Raw genomic sequence first — 19276 nt, forward strand, 5'->3', positions numbered from 1 at the left:
CTTCTCTTTGTTGACTATAAATGGAGCCCAGAGAGCCTGGCTCGGCAGGAGGTGACTATGTTGTAGCTACCCAAAGCTAGGTGAGAGGAAGAGAACCTTACATAGTTTCATTTAGCTGTTTCTAACGGGCTATCCTTCACCTTGAAGCTATCTTTGGAAATAATGTCTCTTGCAGGAAGAAAAAAAATACCTTCCATGAAAAACACATCCATCACAAAGACTCACTGTGCTGCACATTGCATACACAAACCTGTGGCAGGGATGCTATCTCAATACTTGGAGAGTTACTTGTTGGTAAGTGGGAATGTTTACATGCCTGCAAGACTAGGCAGGAACATTTTAAAAGCACATCTTCTGTTCAACGGTGGGCACAGGTCTTGACAGCTCAGGATCAGTATAAAATTTTGTGGATGGGGGTCATCCTGTTCTTTATATAACATTGTTTCTTCCAATGTACTCCAATGCACTTCAAAAATTGACATTCAGTCTCTGAGACAATAATTCTCATTTCACATGTTTCCAGGAGATATTTTGATAGGGATCATAAAATCATAGAATGGGTTGGGTTGGAAGGGACCTTAAACATCACCTAGTTCCAACCCCATTTGTAACAGGATTTGGGACCAGAGTGGGCTGTAAAAGCAATGGTAGGAAAATTAAGTTCTGCATCTCCATCATCATATGAATGTTTTGTTGGTTTGCATGGGAGATGGCTGGAGGTAGGCTAAGAAATAGGTGGATTCAGCATTTTCTTCCCTATTTTTTTATTTCTTTCTTTTCTTTTTTTTTCTTTTTCACAGTTTCCATAGGGGTTTCACTGCAATGCACAGCACTCTGGAGCATCTCCTTTGTTTATATTATGGCTAGTCCCTGCATATGTGACCAACGATTGTGGATCCTTCCATAAACCTACTGTCACCATCCCTGCAAACTGCCTTGAGTCTTGAAGGCCTGGGCAAATAATCTGATGTCTGCTCCTGTCCACCTCCCATTCTTTGCACTTAACCACTAACTTAACCCAAAAACTGTAACTGAGAAAGCTGCAACAAAGTGGAAGGGCACAGAGGTTAGTAGAAAAGCAATCCTGGATGAGAAAATGCTGCAGGGCACCGGCAAACTTTCTGCTGCCGATGGGTTCGGTTACCACCTGCCCTCTTCTGCTTCAGCCATAAAGGCAGAGCCGTATTTATTTGCTTATTCCCAGACTCTTTAGGTTTTGTGTGGAAGGGCAAACTTGCAATATCACTACAGGATTTTTGTTTATTAACCAGCTCCACATCTGCCCTCCAGCAACTGAAATAGAACTGAAGCAGCAACAACAAAAAATGAGTGGTTTGTCTTGAAATTTATATGGCACAAAGCACCGGCAGCTCAAGAAATGAGAGAGCGTTTAGCTCTGTCCTGGGACTCATGAAAAGAAGTCAAAGACAAGTCAGTCATTGGGCTAGTGCTGGAAAATAAAAAGGGACCTTTTCTATCTGTGCATTCAGCAATCTCTGCTTGCACTGAGAACCTCCTCGCTTTCCCACTTCACCTAAAGCCTCCAGGTGTACTTTATAAGCCTCATAATAGGTTTGGAGCCTCAGTTCAGGAGTTTAATTTTCACGTACGATGCCATCTGCTGTCTGGACAGCCCTAAGGGGAATCCTTATTAAAATAACTCTGAAGCAGTAAAGCCATATGTGTAGCTTTACAGCTCATGGAAGGAATTATAGCCGTTCAGCCAGTAAGAGCAATTGCTCCATGACGGCATGACAGCTTTGCTGTGTTATGTAGGGCCTTTAGTTCAAAAAGAAGCTGTTCTCCAAAGTGCACTGCAAAACTTTGAAGTAAAACCTTAACAGGTGACAATTAGCGTAATGAAGAAGTATTATGGTATGGCTACAGGGTTTTATACTGCCTGGGAAACTCTGTTTATCAGTTGAGGAACTTGGTTTAGTGATGGACTTGGCAGTGCTGGGTTAGTGGTTGGACTTGATGATCTCAAAAATCTTTTCCAACCTAAATGATTCTATGATTTTAGAGGAATTTCTTGTGCCAATGATTTTCAGAACACATCAAGCCTGCCACATGGTCTAGATGCTGCAGTGTGCCAAAAGCTGATTTCTACTCTCAAATTAAATACAATTGAGAGGGTCCTAACAAACAAATTCATGAGATAAGATAAACTGACTATCAAGTCTTATAACAAAGCTCCACATATTCAGCTGATACTTTAGTTTCCAGTTTCACATCCTATTCCTCCAAATATTTAAATGCTTCCTCATTAAAAAAAAAAAAAAAAAGAAGCAGAGATATTGCTTTAATTAATTGAAGTAATAAAATAGAGAGGGGTCCAGTCATTATTTTCCTCTGTGTTACTCTATTTGTGACTACCTGGTTAAAATTCACAAGAGGTCAGTCACTTTGTAGAGGCTGTGTGAAAAGCTGAAAAATAATTGGGGAAGTTAAAGCAAAATTCCTGAACTTCTCTGAGCCTTGCAAATGGTCTAGTTCTGCACAGAGCTTACTATCACCCCTGACTCTGAGTGCTTAGCATTTTCTGTGGCAAGATACCTTTTTTTCAGTTCAGTACAGAAATATCATCAAAACTTGTATGGTACATATGAGAATCTCAGAATGGTCCCTCTTTATGACCCAACTCAACTGAACCTGTGCTTCCCACCTCTGCCGTGATGTGCAGAGGAGTATGATGACTCCTCTCATACATCAGATTATCATGGGATGTTGTCCTACCTTGATGGACTTCAGTGCTTCAAAACTGCTTGATGAGATCCCTCCAGCTGCTCCCTGAATGTTATAGGCAGGGTTTACTGAAGCAAGGGAGCAGAGGACTTTGCAACATGTTTTGACCTCTGTGGAGTTTGCTGTGAGGTATGTTCACTCCCTAGCCACAGCCATAGCCAAAGCCTGTCGCCTGTCATGTGACCCAGAACAGACTTTCACAGGCCACTTGTGTCCAATACAACCAAAGCAGAACAAAATGTGAGAAAGATTACGGTTGTAGAGGAAAACACTCTACCAGCTCTATTGACTTTAATTAGGCAACTCGAGAGGAATTGTGGCTGCTGTCTGTTAAATCCAGAGAATTTTACAGGCTTAACTCCTGCTAGAAGCCAGGAAAATTCAGGTGGTCAAAACCAGCAATAAGAATACAACGTTCACTGTCATAATAAACCTATTCATGGCATGAATATATAAGGTAGGAAGATGTTTCTTACTTCTTTTCATAGATGGGGCAGACCATCTCAAAAAGATGAAACAGTTTTTGTAAGAGTCTAGAAAAAGCTCTGTGGCAACAAGGAACAAAACCTCAGCTTGTATGAATAGAATTTCTATTCTTAGTCTAGTAACTTTACCTTTACATTAGGATTTCATTTAAGTTCAACTTGATGGCACATTCAGAGCCATGGAATTGTACCTGTACCTATATCTGACTTTAATTCTCATGCTCAATAATCCATGCAGTTAGCCTGGAGTAAGATCCTAAATAGCCCCGTAGACTAAGCCTAGGACATTTACTAATACAAATCACTGTACTTGTATTGGCTTAGTGGACCAGCTAAGGTACTTATTTCAAATTTGCAGATTACCAATGTTTATAATTTGGCCTTCTATAACTAGAAGTCATCAACACGCAATCAACACAGTCTATCTTGCTTGCTATCAGTAAGCAAATGCTTCTTGGAACTGGCTTGTTTTGTTTCCTAACCAGCCGGTATATTAATCCCAGAAATTCAATATTTGCTTAAGATAAAATGTCCTCCCAAGAGAAGTCAAAGCCAGAATGCTTCTGTCCTGAGCAAGTAAGGAAGAACCAGTGGGAAATGTTCCCCTTTTCCAGAGCTCAACTCTGACAATGGGAACATGGAGGAAATGGCAAACAGATTGAAAATAGGAGGGGGGAAAAATGCAAAAAATGTGAATGTGGAAAGAAAAATGAGTGTGGGGTGAATTGCACATAATGAAGTTTAACAGTTTGTCCATGCTCTTACTGAGCATACATTGTCCAAAAAGATCCAGACAGTTATTGTTCTGTTATTAACACTGCCTTGCAGTTACTGTGCAGACATATCCACCTACGTGTGTTCACAGGAAAGTGTCTGCATATGTCCTAGCAATGGGACTCTGTTTCCTATACTTGGTGCCTAAAGTAATTTGAAATATCTTATATTAGCCAAATCATCTATATGGGGCTTGGAGATACAACAGAGGATCTATAGGAAACCTCCTCCCCTCTGGGGGAGACCAGACAGACCAGCCCAACGTATTGCAAATGGTCCCAAGCATCTGTGTCTGGGCAACTGAATCTCACACTAGCGACCAAAACTCCTTATGGATCTTAGATGGATGGTGGAAAGCTAGTCGTTTTATTCAACAGGATCTAGAAACAAATTCAGCTGACAAAATGCAGGTCTTTAGGGAGAGATTTATAGCTTTACCTTATTAACTAGATGTCCCTCAATTATAACGAGGTCAGAGATACCCAGCTCACATGTAACTAGCTACCTTTATGTGGATGAATGCACTAGCTGAATTCCACATGAGGAGGGGAAGATCATCACCAAAGGTCAGTCCTGTTCATTATTTTACATGCCTGAAGAGAAACTGAAATCAGGCTTCCCCCAGCATCTTCCTTACCAAGAAATTTATCTACATCTTCTTACTGCCTCTTTCTATTCAACACTGAAGTACTTCAGAATCGTAAATAAACATGCCCTACAATACCCTGTATAAAGCAAGGAAACCTCTTTCATCTCAATTTCACAAGGTGGGTGAGAGTTAATTGACTTGCCCAGGACCATGTCAAGGGGTCTTTGGCAGGGGACTGCAATAGGAACTTCATTTTACCCATTCCCAGACAGTGACCCACCTTGAACTCCTGAAGCTGCAATAATCATGGCCAGCCACATGTTAAGGACAAAGGAGCCTGATGTACATGGGGCGCAGGTTTTTCTAAGGTCACACAACTTTCCTAGTGGCTCCTTCCCTAGCAGATGCACTGAGGACAACAAAACCCGCTGAACAGTGGGGTGAAGTCCATTCCTACAGAGCAATACAAAGTGAAAATAGAAGAGGGCAATGGAAATAAAACAAAAAGGAGATGAAAAACACTGGATGTAGGAAGGCAAACTGCAATGTGATACCCCGTGCCAGGCGACTGGCCCCAGGCCAGGCTGTAATGAGGACCATCACCCCAGGAGCACGAAGCCATCTCTGCTCCCTGCGTCTCTGTTTGACCATGAACCTGGGTGTTCCAGCAGCAGCATGTGAAAATATTTAGTCTGCTGCAGAAGGGAATGTTTGGGAAAAGAGATAGGAAGGCCTGCATTCCTCCAACCCCACAGCCTGGTCCTCCCCACATTCCCTGGCGCCCTGCCAGCGCTCGGGCTGGAAGAGGTTCTTGGGGATCTTATTTTTGTTTTCCACCCAGATTCAATGAGAAGCAAGTGTTTCTCTGATATCAGTCTTCAGTTAAAAATCAGAGATGAAGGAATCACTGGGTGGATGTGAATCACAGGGTAGGGAGGGGATTAAAACCCTTTTCTTCTTTAATCTTCCCTCTGTCCTTGCACCATCTTATTTTAGACAGGCAGCTTTACTAGACAAAGTCAGTCTTCCCATCTCCCAGATCCCAACATAACAATGCTCAACCTTGGCCCTGACACCCAGAACTGACTAAAACACAGACATTCCTCTGGGAAAAATAATAATAATAAAAATAAAAATAAAAATAATAGTAATAATAATAATGGTAATAATGATAATAATAAAGTTTTTAAATTATAAGTTTTAATAAAAATATTAAAGATTTTTTTATTTTAAAAAGAAGCCATTTTCCTGCTTCAGAGGTGCATTGCAAATACTTTGCCCCAGCTCAAAAGGCAGTCCAAGGTAGAAGGCAACATTGAAGAGAGCTGGGAGAGCTGCATGGCTCCCAGAAGCCCGTGTCCAAGAGACTGTCCTCCAGAGACAGTTAGTTAACATGTGAAGTTTGCTGTCGTTGCTCAGAGCAGTTGGCATTGGCCACGGAAGATGCGTTGAGCTGCTGATAGGACTCAGCCAGGTTGTTTCTGCTTTCTCAGAACAGCTTCACTATTTGGTTCATCCACAGATCACCTGTGCAATGAGACAACAAACCACAGTGGTGTAACCTGGGCGTAGAAGAAGTTTTTTCCCCCATTAGTGTGCCGTAAGGACATTTTGGATACATATTGCCAACAATAAATCTAAAAACCATCACCAGGGAGCCTTCCCAGGCCCCAGAATTCAATCCCTCAGATAAATTGCTGCAACAGTCCCCAGCATGGTTTTGGCCCAGACCAACAAGCACACTCCCAAGCAGGCACGCTTCAGAATTTAGCACAGCCCAGGGACCATTTCCCCATAGACAATTCAGATGCAGACACCCCATTTTGCAGACAATGGAAGTTTAATGACTTAAATGTGGTCAGACGATGCTTAGCTGGCTTCAGAGCCAGAGAAACGCCTGAGCCAGAGCTCAGGTCTGTTCCATTTACTAGTGCAGATGAAGCCATTATTTGTTATTCCTCAGAAGAACTCACCAGCCACAGGAATGGAGTTATCTGTGGAAATCAAAAGGGGAAGCCTGGCCACAGTGGAACTGGTGGAGTTTTACTCCTGATGGCTTTCAGGAAAGGATTGTTTTGTGTGGCTTAATGAATTCAGAGAGGAGATCCCACAGGCTGTTCAGCAGGCCTTTGACTTATGATCCACCCCATCCTCCCTTCCAGCCTTTTTCCATACTGTGGAAGAAACCAGTATTTGCTAGAGCAGGATGAGAAGCATTTTACCATTTGTTTGGAATTACTGATTTATGAAAAACCATCTCCCTTCTGATACAGAAAGCAAGCAATGAAATGTGAAAACACCCCATGCAATGAAATCTATGACAAAGCAGGAGGTGAAGAGAGAGAGGTAGTTTTGTGGCATGGTTTATTCTAATTTCAGCTGCTTTTACTTGACATATGCTTTTCTTTAAAAAAAAAAAAAAAAAAGAAAGAAAAAGAAATTAAAAGCTGTGTGGACGCATTCCATCATGGGAAGGTAAAAAGGGGGCGTTACAACCTACAGAAGTAGTATTTTTAAGGGAAATTCAGTGTTTGGTAACTGGTCTTGAAAAAAAGGAGGCAGAAAATGTAGCTCAGAAGTTTGGGCCTGTCAGGTCATTTATGGATCTGAAGAGGAGAGACTTTACAAAGTCTGTTTCTCAGAGGGCAGATATTCACTGTATTTTGGAAGACCAACTCCTTTTGGAGTAGCTCAGCGGGGGTCCCTCCAAATCCTAATATTTAGCAAACCTTCCACTGCGTTAAAGAGAATGGAATAATGATTTTGTAGATTCAGGGCCTGGTTTGTTCCCACTCTGTCCAAGCCAGGAGTCACAGCGGCTCAGTGAATGGCTTTCACTTACCAAAGTTTGCCAGACTGAGGGCACACACCACCAATGGGAGATGCAAGAGTTGCTTTGGATGGCAGAGAAGATTCCAAAAGCAAGGAAGGCATCACTTCTACCAGCAAACCCTGCTCTGGCTTCAGGGTTTCAGGGGTCTTCACCCCAGGTACCCACACAGTTTTGACTCAGGAGCACAGGAGAGGGTGAGCCTGTTCTACAGTGAAACAAAGCAAGTAATTTCACCTGTTTTGCAGGTGAAAAGTGAAGAAGTCGGAAGAGGTGTCCTATCTTTGCAACCTCCATAGTGGGATATTTAGAGGAACAACATTTGTGTGGCATTAAATGTGGGTAAATTTCATTTACTTCCACTCAACCCCAACTGCATCCCTGGCTGCAGGCTCCAGGAGAGCAAGCTAATTTGGAATAGCCTCTGAATTGGACAGGGATGATCTTGCCTCAGTGTGAACTTGAGCCAGTTCAACCCCCTTGCTCATCTTCTCTAAACATGAAAGCCCATTCTCAGGGGTTGAGAACCCCAGCCACGCAGAGGCATATGAACCAGATTAATCTCACCAGGATATGGGTGGGGGACCAGCACAGGGAAAATTTCAGTCCATTTCATACCAAACAGATCCCGAGACATGAAAACTTGAACCTAAGATGATTTCTGAATTGAACTTCTGACCTACCAGAGAGCTAGCCAGTTTCAATCACTGAAACTGTGTGCATAAATATTTATACTTTGCAAATGCACAAATATAACCCCCTTCCTTGAAAGGAAAGAGCATGCCCTAGCTAAAACCTGGCCATATATTTTTACTTCAGCATGAAGAACTGAGGTATAAACCCTACAATACACTACCACGAAGTCTGAAACCATAAAGGTAAACCCAAGCTATTCTGAGTTAATAGGATCCATTTGTTGTGTGGAAGAGGCACCAGCATATTTTTTTCTTTGAATGTAGGAATTAGGTAAGTGAAGTTGTCAGGCATGCATGTATGAAATGTAATCTGGCTAACCCCAGCATTCCAGCCAGCCTGGCTTTCAATAGCTGAAGTATGCATGATAAGTTTTATGTAAATGCAGGCAACCTTGTCTTAATAACTCCCTCACTGCCTGAAGCCCAGCGTTTCGGGATGCAGAGACCTAAGCTGTGAAACTATAGATATTTTATTTTTTTTAAATGGAGACAGCAATGATTCTTTTCACAGATGCTGGGCACTCTAGATGAATGGTGCTCTAACTGCACAAAAATATAATCATTATTTTTATTTATTTATTACCGCTCTGATTGACACAAGGGGATAAGAGTAAAATCAATCCAGAGCCTCTTCACAGAGGCCCCTAGCATATTTCCCCTAAGGCTCACAAATCAACACTGCTAAGTAAAGAAATTTCCACTTAACACCTCATCACCCCCCCCTCCCCGCCCTGCCCTTGCCAATGTTTATGTACATACTTACCTTTATTAGTGTAGGGGGGGAGCCCTTGGGATTCCTGGTATTGGTAAAGAAAATGTGTGCATTTGCAGGGTAAAGGGCAAACTCAGGGTTCTCTTGTTTGCTGGTGGGTTTGAGTTTCTGGTGGTTTAGGCAAAGTCTTATGGAGGGTCTGGCAAAGAAATCTTTAATCTTGAAAGGAAAAGGCAGAATTAGAGCACAGGCTTTGGGAAGTATACAAAAGGAAAGAAGATCTACCTCCTTAAACCTGGGAACAAGTTGCACTGGCATGAGGTGTGTTAAAGTCGTTTGAGTTTGCTCCACCACAAATGGGTGTCATTCTACAAGCAGAAGCACTAGCCAAGTCCAGATTGACAGAGGAATTGGCTTTTCATCTTGAAATGGGAGTTACTGTTTTTTGTTGAGGAAATCAGATTTAAATGAGCCAGGAAATCAGATTTAAATGAACCAAGTGTTTTCTCCAAATATTTACAGTGTCTGAACATGTCTCTACTGTTATTCAAATTATATGTAATAATGTTCTTTATCATTAAAAAAGAAAAAAAGTTGTGACACAGAGAAGAAGACGTCCTTTCATTATAAATATATAATTTTGCCTACAAAAATACAGCATTTCCAGTTTTGACTTCCTTACACAACAGAATTTTTTTTCCTTCTATGTAGGTGTCCTCGGGATGAACCGTGAGTTCAGAATCATCCTTTACTGAGTGTCTGTCAGAGAGGTGGGATGTTTGCATCCATCTCCTTTATCCTTAATTCTTGTTAAGGATGCCACCAACCAAACAAAAGGGAAGGGTCTGAGTGACGATGGATAGAAGCTGAAACTCCATCAGAAGTTTTGAGCTTGTGAGACAACTTAATGGATGCACTTCAGAACAATACAATGAGATACTGTCCTTTTTTTCCAGCTATTAAAACTCTCAAACATGTCACCAATGCTGCTCTTGGAAATGTAGATGTCTGCTGCATGAAATTAGAGAAGTGAAAACATTTTCCAGGACAGGAAGAGTTTGGAGGTTTACATGCACATCAGGGTGCCCTGCTAAGTTTAGACACTAAATTTGGAATGAGCCAGTACGGAGCTTGTTGACTCTGGCTGGTACCTGGCTTGATCATTAGCCATAATTTTTGTTTGTCTGTGGCCAGCTGTCTCACTTAACCATCTGGCTCTTCCTCAAAGACATTCATCCATCTTTTTATTTCCTTCTGTGACAGCATGTCCTGCTTTGTGGACACGTTGCCAACAATAGAATGAAGAATGGCCCTTAACAATTCAGGATTAACCAAGCTCGCTCTTGTACAAACCAAGCAGTCTCTAGCCTGTTTGCTACATTAAGGACAGACCATTGAGGCATCCAAAGAACTGCAAGGTCAAACTAAGGAATCGAAACATCTGTGCTGAACAGTGAGACACTACACAACCCAGTTTGGCCCACTGGAATTACTGATGGAGCAGGTGAGTTAATTAAATACTGTACCCATAGACTTCAGCTACAGTCAAAAGCCTATTTATAAACACCAGTTCTTCAGATATGTCTTCCTTCTCTTAATTCATAAAAAAGAGTGTGTGCTATATATCTCAGATTTAGTGGAAAGACTCGTATAGTTTCATCTCAACAAACGTAGTTATTGATGATGCCAGAAGATTTTATACAAAGGCTGGGAAGAATTTGCCCTTGTTTGCTTTTGGGGAAGTTTTCAGGATAATTTACTGATGTGCAGTTAAACTCCAGTCTTTTTTTTTGCTTGGAAATGTTTTAGAAATGTTTTAGAAATGTAAAAACAAATATCTGGTATGACTAGTCAGGCAGACTTGGGGGGGGGAACAAATGAAAAAAAAATCTGATCAGAATTTGAGATTTAATTTCACAAAGAGCTTTCCAACATAATGTTATGGGGGTTACTATTTACAGTAAGATAGCAAGATTCCCACAAAACTTGTTGCTACCCATGGCAGTGGAGAGACTGGACTCTCTTTGACAGATCAGGCAACATTATCAACCCTTCCTCACCACAGGGGAACTGGGAGGCAGGAGCACTGAGTTCATCTAACTACATATCTGTGACAACCACAGATAACTCATTTCATCCTGGAGAAAAATCCAGAGTGGTTCAGATGAATTTCACCAACACACTAACTGAAAAGCCTGCAAGATTCAGTCCTGCTTAAACAGCATTTACTTGATGTCATCTGCATCAGTGGAAGGGAAGCACCAGGATATTGGATGACAAATGCCATGCTCCAGCACCCACCACCATCAGTCTCACGGCTATATCCAGCTCCTGCCCTAGCTGCAGGTATAATTTTCCCTTATTCTGAAAGCAGAGACACCTGAAGATGTAGTGACCTGCACAAGGGTGCACAAGAAACTGATCCCACAGCCTCCTCTTGCTGACCACATCACCATCACCATCCATCACCTGAATGTCACCTGTTAATTCAGGCTGAAGAAAGTGCACGGGGGATCACTTGAGCCGGTGAGGTTTAACTAGACAGGTAACTTTTTCTGCTTCCCCTGATGCTAACCTCTGCAAGAGCAGTTGGCTACCTGTGACAAGTGCCCATGAATGCATTTAACACTTACCTCAGTATTATCACCCAGAGCTTTTGCTGGTGAGGACAAGGCAATTCACACGTTAAACTCTCATTAACATAACAGCTGTTGCACTCAGGCACAGCCCCCTTCCCCTTCCCTTCATCCCACCCCACAGGCACCCACTCTGACAGAAAGCAAACAAAAATCTATCAAGCCTTGATTGCATCTTTCCAATCTCAGTTCTCTTCGATCTTGGATAAGATAAAAGTATGTTCCAGCCACATATGGATTATCCTATGGTTCCTTTTATACCTGCGAGTGTAGAGACCTCCTTCCATAGCTATCACCCTGCTGGAAGGAGTCTACAAATCCCTCCTGAGATCAAGCATGTATTTCCTGAGCAGTCTGCAGCTAAGCTATGTTTTTCTTGCACCAGACATGAGACACCTACGTTGGCATCATCCCTATTTTACATCCAAGCTAGGGATGTTAGCTGTGGACATCACTGGAGAGACCTCGATCTGAACCAAGTGGATACAACCTAGTTTTAAAAAGGGTGAACACCCAACCAACACTTTTCAAAGTGTAGAGATTGTACCCCAATAAAAGGTGCAGAATGAGTACCTCTTTACAGAAACAGCCAGACATTCAGGTCCTGTTGATTCCCAGATCTTCTGATAAAAGGCTGGGAGGGCTGTTACTAACTCGTGCTCTCACTTAGAGGCAAGGCTGTAATTCTGGGCTAGCTGTTGACTTGGCCGCCTGGTGAGTATCCCTTTGCCTGCAGATCTACCTACAGCAAAAGAAGAAAACACCAATCAAGGGCGTTGCTCGCTCCGGATACATGTCCTGCCCAAGATTTGTCTCAGAAAAACCTCCCTTTAAGAAGTATTTTCATTTGAATATGAGAGCAAAACAAGGATAGCCCTGCAAGGATATTTTTCTTGGTCAAATATTTGTAAACCATACGTTTGTGGCTTTACACAGCTGGAAATCATATATTGCCTCACTGGCAGGGCAGTGTGTTTTGAGCAGCCGGGGAAGGGAGTGCATGATAAGCATCCAACCCTTTCATTATCCCTCCATCCCTTCCTCCCTTCCAAAAGAGGGGAGAAGTGAATGTATAGGATGTTTTATTTCTCATGCCTGTGCTCAATTCTTTTGATTAGTCAGAATCTGTCTGTCTACCCATCCTAAACCAGAACATTTTTGCCCAGTTTCACCCAATTTCTTCCCCCCCACTGTATTTCTATGTCACCTCTCCCCATGACAGTTACGTATGTGAATAAGCAAAGTTGATTTTGGAAAAAGTACTTTCCATTGCTTCTGGCCTTATACAGCACCTCGCCTGACTGCGTTCTGCTTGCTCTGTGATGATGAACTCAAAGCACTATTGTAAAAATAATAATTGCAACACCAGTAATACAGACAACAGTTACCAAATTTCACTCTCAGGTTCCCAAACATGGATGCATAACTGAAACCTGTTTGCAGTTAGAAATACCATGAAAGGTTGCAACACCATGGGCATCCAAAGACACTAGCTTTATCCCTTAGTATTATGTTCTCAAGCTTCAGCTGTAGCCTTCACACAATGTTTTAACCTCAGAAGTACAAGCACTTTTTAGCTTCCCCCCTCCCCAGTAACCCCAAATTTTAAGACAGAGCTACATTGCAAATGTATTCCATGCAATAACTCATTAATGCCTAACCCAAACAGCATATTAATTGAAAACTCTCTTTGATTTCAATTGCAAGTAAGCAAACGATTCCTTTTTTTATCGGCTTGTTACTCTTACCATATTTAGGTACAACATACCTTAACATGCAGAGGTGTCATTTCTAGCTATATTTCTGGGAGGAGGTATTCACGTCCCTCTAACAAATTTTTGGTTGTTTTTTTTTCCAAATTATTCTTCAATTCGTCAATTCCTTCTGCTCATACTGCCTTGGGTAAATGCTGCAAAGGTTGCAAGGCACTGGGATTTTGCACTGTCTCAAATAACTACTGGGGTTTTTGTTAGCAAACATAAATATTTTCAGGAATTTAGATGAAATCTCCTGAACATCTACGAATTTTGAGATTTGTGCTGTGGGAGATGTCAGTCACCCACTTCAGATCACACTGCTTGGTACATCATACTATCCATTCCAGGATTTCAGTGGACTGAAGGAGGAAACCTAAGGAAGAAGGAAGAAAAAGAAGGAGGACCATTTCTCTTCCATTTATCTCCGAGGCACTTTGGGGAGATGACTCCTAATACTGATGCCCATGTTCTCTCTACAAATAATGGAGAACAGTATCCTACCTGTCTTAGGCATGTACCCACTTTAGACACTCCCTCTGGACATCTCTTCATCATGAACAGGGAGGGAACAAATATCTGACTTTTGGAAGACAGTGACACATGACACATAGGCAGTTGAGATTCCTGGAAGAACCAGCCTGGCTCCCCACATACATTTCTACCTCAGCTAATGCCATCCCCAGCCTACAGTCAGGTTACCTGAGATGACAGCCATACTTTTAAATAATTATATGCACCAAAAAATATTTTTTCTGGCAGTGATACCAGCTGATATAGAATGGCCCATGTCCTTCCAGAGAAACTCTCTTACAAACACAGGGTGGTGGTAAGTATCTCAAACTGCATATGGGACTGGGCCCCGGTTTATACTAACATCAAATTGTGCACAGGGATTTTTTTGGAAGACAGCCAGTTGGCCCAGGCAAAACCGTGCCAGGGAACATGCTAACAAGTCAAAAGTATAAACTTAGCCATCTTCCAGTGCTTGGGAATACTCCCTGGCATTTTTCACTCAATAATACAAACATGGCCTGCACAGGCATAGGGCTCCTGTGTCACATCCGTACCATCAGGTTACACAGCTCACACCTGAACACACCACCACAGGTCCTTCATTCAACGAACCTCCCCGCCTCCCTACAGCTGTATAATTGATTCATTGTGTCACTTCAGCCTTGATCGATCCTCTCCACAGCCTTCATCCTTCTCATCAGCCCACGAAGCCAAGCTCTCTGCTGGTGACAGCCAGCGTGGTCCCATGGATATATGGGGAATGATGCTGAGTTATAACTCCTGAGGGTCTGGCCCGAACTGATTAAACTTCCTCCACAGATTTGGTTTAGTTTTCCTTTACTGGAGAGAAGGTGTCTAAGGAATGTGATGATCTCAGTCACATTCATGCTTCTTGAAGTGGAAGACTACCCACATCATCCGATCTTTCCTCAGTATTGTTACAGCCTCATGCCATGCTTTTCAAGATTCTGTGGGCCAACGCACTATCCATGTGGCAAATAAGAGCCTCTGGACACCTGATCCTGGGGATGGAGTGGAGCCAGGGGGCTGTCAGCAGAAACAACATTGTTCAAAGGGTGGGCTCGAAGCAGTGAGGTCAGCTGGTGCCAGAGCCATGAGCTGGCATTTAGTGGAGGGAATGCTTCACTTGCTGCTCGCTCTCCGAACCCCACGTCTGCTCTGCAGATGGAAAACACGTTCCTCTGTGCATAGCGATTCCTGCAGCCCTGCCAGGCCAACGGCACTGTGGGTGCCTGAGGTTGCCGCTGAGGGATGAAACCCTCATCTAATTCCCTGATAACCCCTGCTGCTAACACCCTCTTGGGTCTGGGAGCTAAATACTTAGTTCTTTGTGATGTTAGAAGCCAGGAATATTTTTGCATCTGGTTTTCATGGGATTTTGACATAAAATGACTGGAATGCAAATGTCTTTGGGGGCTACTGCTTTGAATGAATCCCCCTCTCCAGTTCTGGGTCTTTGATCCTGAACCCCAGTTCTTTGCTTCAGTGCTTTCCCAGGAATGGATGATGTTCATTTTCTAATTCTCTCATGGACAAACAGCCTTTGTGGTGTAAGACTGGTCTTAGGCAGATTTCTGTTACAGTTTGATCACCTTTGAAGAAGGAAGCCAGAACCGCAACATTTAATCTCCTATTACTGCAATATAAGCTTGATTATCTACATCCACATTCATTCTTGAAAGACAACCCCCACCAAATGAGACCAACCTAATTGCGCAATGCACTTAGTTTTATTACATCCACACTTGGGAGCAACGCTAGGACTTCTGGAGGCCCAGCCTATGCTGCGAGAAGCTGACTCAGCCTGGAAATCATACCCCTGTAAATCATGAAAAATTATCCATGCTTCCAGGGCATGATGGTCAAGAGACAGGGGCTCTGGAAAACCTTTTCAAAAGATACCATGCATTTGGCACACTTAAGTGTGTTAGCTTCTGCATTTCAACAGAGACGCTGTAGATGCTCATGCATAGGCCAGAAAAGTCAATATAAAATAATCAGTGTTTATCCGTGAAGTGATGAAAAATTAATAATTTATGAAACAGAATCCATGTTAGAGTTCAGGTTAATTCACCTAGCAAAGACAAGTACCCAGGGACTCTCCCTCCCCTGCTTACAGAGGACAGAAGATTACTCTTTAGGAGCCATGATGGAATGGAGGCAGAACATGCAGATCCTTTCCAAAGAAAGAGACCTGTTGATCTTTTCCGTATTGCCCTACAAACATTGTGTTTTCCTATCTGCTGGCAGAATGTTCATGAAAAATATCATCACATATGCCATAATTCTACACACCCATGGAGGCATTCAAACCCCTCTGGTTAAAAACCCCACCAGATTTAGGTCTAAGAAAAGTCTATGCTGATTTAGAGCTAAGGGAGTAAGATCAAGAAGCCAAACATATTGGGACCAAAGAAAAGTTAGACAAAAGTAAAATGCCCTGAACTATGTACAATGTGCACATCGAGCCCACAGCACCAACCACTTTGCTCCACAGCATTTTGCTCTGCCTTACTCCTACTGCATCATGAGAGTGGACATAGCCAAAAAAACCCTCAGAAAAATGCAGGATGAAACACATTGTCTCTTACAAACACCGAGCTCATGTTGCTCACTATTGTAGATATTTCCATTTGGTCATGTCCCACTAGTTAGGACTTATTAGTTGAAAGGTGCTGGTGACAGCCATTGCCATCTCATAACAACCTACCTTTCACAGCAGTCAGGAAAGCATGCACAGGGAAGATGTCTAAATATCTTCAGCTGATGGGATTTCCTGAGCCTCATGTGGCCTTTCTACTTCACTATGTATTGCACTTTCAAGTGCTTGTCCAGCTTCACCTTAAGCCCCCACAAGCCTTTTGCAGCCACAGCCTTCTTCAGCAGGAAGTTCTTTTGCATGAAGAACCAGCCTGTCCTCCCAGCCTCGTTTGCTGACCCCTAGTTCCTGTATTGCAAGAAATCATGACAAGTCAAATCCATGCCCGACGCCCCTGTATCATTTATAATGTTACAGACCTCTGCCATCTCCCTTTTCTTTTTTCTGTTTTGTTTTTTTTTTTAAAAAAAAGAAAATTTTCTTTTCACCTGGCTGAAAAATACAAACCATCCCTATTGTTTCTGACTTGAGAGTCTTCCATACACTTGGTTACCATTCTTGCCTTTGTCTCAACATTTTCCAGGTTTTTGCTTAGGCTTTTGAGCAGAAAAGGACTACAAACAAATCCCACAACAGACTAAATGCTCACCATGGAAATGCTCACCAATGTTTCAGTCAATGTCAGCAGTAACTAGGCTCTATGGACGGGCTCCATGCACACACAATTGTCCAAGGCACGTAGGTGACCTGAAGCTTAAGCTGTAGATGGTGGAATATTTCTCCATAAAACATAAAAGTGTGTCCACATAGCATTGCTCCAGAAATAGTACTTGCACTGTACCACTCGCTGTGAGATACTGTTACAGATGAGAGTGTAGCTCAATCAGTAGCCAGCCCACCTTTTTGTGTCCTATTCATGCAGACCAGAAGATGTACTCAAATGCTCTGCAACTTATAACTGCCCTCTGAAAGGAAAGTAGCATGTGAGGAGCGAAAATGTACAGTTTTTCTGAGTCTGCAGTTAGGACAAGCCAGGGCTCAGACCTGGTCCTGGCATTGCAGGAGGTGCTGGGGAAGATAGCTGCTCCAGAAAGCACTGAAAAAGCAGTTTTTCATTCTGGGCTAAAGGAGAAATAAGAACTGACACCTTTTCCCAAAGGAACGATCATACCAATGGAAGCATCTCCAAGCTCCGAGTGTGGGGAAAGATTAATATCTTTTGGTGCTCCATCCTTCCAAGTCTGCTGACAGTGGTTTCCAACATTGCTGACAAGCTCTTGCTGGCTGAAAACAGGAAGGTGTCACCTTTTGTACCCTAAATTAAAAAAAGCCAGGACACAACAGGAGATCTGAGGCAGGATCAGTCTCACTGCATTCAGATCCCCAAGTCTGAGTTGGTCACAGAGCAATAAATATAGAGAAACCAACTATTCATCTGGGCTCATGAAGACACCATCCCTGTGATGATTGCCATTAGCCCCTGTGGCTTTTGGGCACCTTGGGGCAGATGCACCCTTCTCAGGTGTCCACCCATCCAACCACCCTGGCTTTTCAGTTTGTGGCCTGGCAGCCTGGTTTGAAATCCCTCTGCCTCTAGAAGACAGGCTCTGTTATCTCCAGCCTTCATGGTGCAGGGTGTGACCTTGCTGTCCCCCATCCACGTCCTCAGCTGCTAGAGGGAAAACAAGCGCAGGAACCCCACCCATCACCATGTGTCAGCCTTCACGGCAGGTTGGGAGGTGATTCATGTCGGCTGACCTCATGTAGTCATGGGCAAGTGTCAGGCTTATGTAAATGGTCATCTGAAATCCAGGCATGAGCTAAAATATTCATAACCATAATCATAAATTAAGCTGGCTCCTAGATTTGCAAATAAAAGCTCAGAAGCACCCGGAATTCAAAGGCATTTTGGAGCCCAACAGCTTTTCTCCATTTCTTCATGAGAGAAGCCCCTTGCTGTCAGCATAGTCTCTTTCCTGTCCTCCCAGACAGTGTGTCCTAAAAGCATTCCCCTCCAGCCGTCCAAGGGACACTGCTTGCCTGTGCTGCATCCAGCCTGCTAAGAGACGCTACTGGCCTGCGTTGTATTTCAGTACAGCTCCTGCCAGGAAATTAGCTATGGAGTGATGGTGATAGTGTTGTGCTTACTCAATCCTAGCCCTGTTTAATTGGGAAACATTTGTATTTTATAGGCAACAAGGAAAAAACTTAGTATTACCTAATAGGTAGCATAAATAAATTATGGCAGGGCATGTGTCCCCATTTAAGATGACAGTTTGAACAGTTCCTGACTATTCCAGCACAATGTATTTCTTATGAGCAATAATTTTTACCCTTTTTTTTTTTATCACACCTGCCAATAAGTGACTTGTGCAAGTGGTCCTCTGTCTGCAAGGGAGGAAGACATCTGATCCTCCCAGTCTAACGGAAGATTATCATGAAGATGCTTCCCTTTGCTTTGCTGCACTTTCCCCATAAAACAATAATCCTAACTTCTCCCAGAAAAGCCTGTGCATTCCAAAAGCCAGTCTCTTCTTTCAGCTCTGCCAGGTGGTTGAAGGAAAGATAATAAAGATTGGCCTTCTATTTCTCCCTCCTCCAGCTGCAACATTGCTTTTGATAAAAAAGCATTGATAAAAAGACCTTTGTAAGGTCTATGTGATAGAGTGTCAGAAGGCAGTGAGGATGCAGGAATCTGCTTTGCACGTTTAGATTTGTCAGTGCTTTGACCGTGTGTGGTACAGAGGAGTAAATATGTCTGTGTTCAGGAAAGCTGAAGATGAGTTGGACCACGATGCAGAGACTGAAAAATGCAGTTTGGAACTGGGAGTTGTTAAAACCAGTGTATTAAATAGTCATAATTCCTAGTGAAAAAAATGTCTTTCAATAAAAGCCCTCTTTTCATTAAAAAAAAAAAAAA

General features: G+C 42.7%; 1 long non-coding RNA gene across 1 annotated transcript; it reads right to left on the bottom strand.

Moving 5' to 3' along the window:
* Positions 1 to 5840: 5840 nt before the first annotated feature.
* Positions 5841 to 18751, bottom strand: LOC130149151 (uncharacterized). Its single transcript, XR_008821814.1, has 5 exons — positions 16464 to 18751; positions 12040 to 12204; positions 8882 to 9049; positions 6567 to 7631; positions 5841 to 6120 (listed from the first exon to the last, which is right to left on the bottom strand). It is a non-coding gene; the product is annotated as an uncharacterized LOC130149151 (long non-coding RNA).
* Positions 18752 to 19276: the final 525 nt, after the last annotated feature.

The sequence above is a fragment of the Falco biarmicus genome, chromosome 4 (assembly GCF_023638135.1).
Source record: "Falco biarmicus isolate bFalBia1 chromosome 4, bFalBia1.pri, whole genome shotgun sequence".
Lineage (NCBI taxonomy): Eukaryota > Metazoa > Chordata > Aves > Falconiformes > Falconidae > Falco > Falco biarmicus.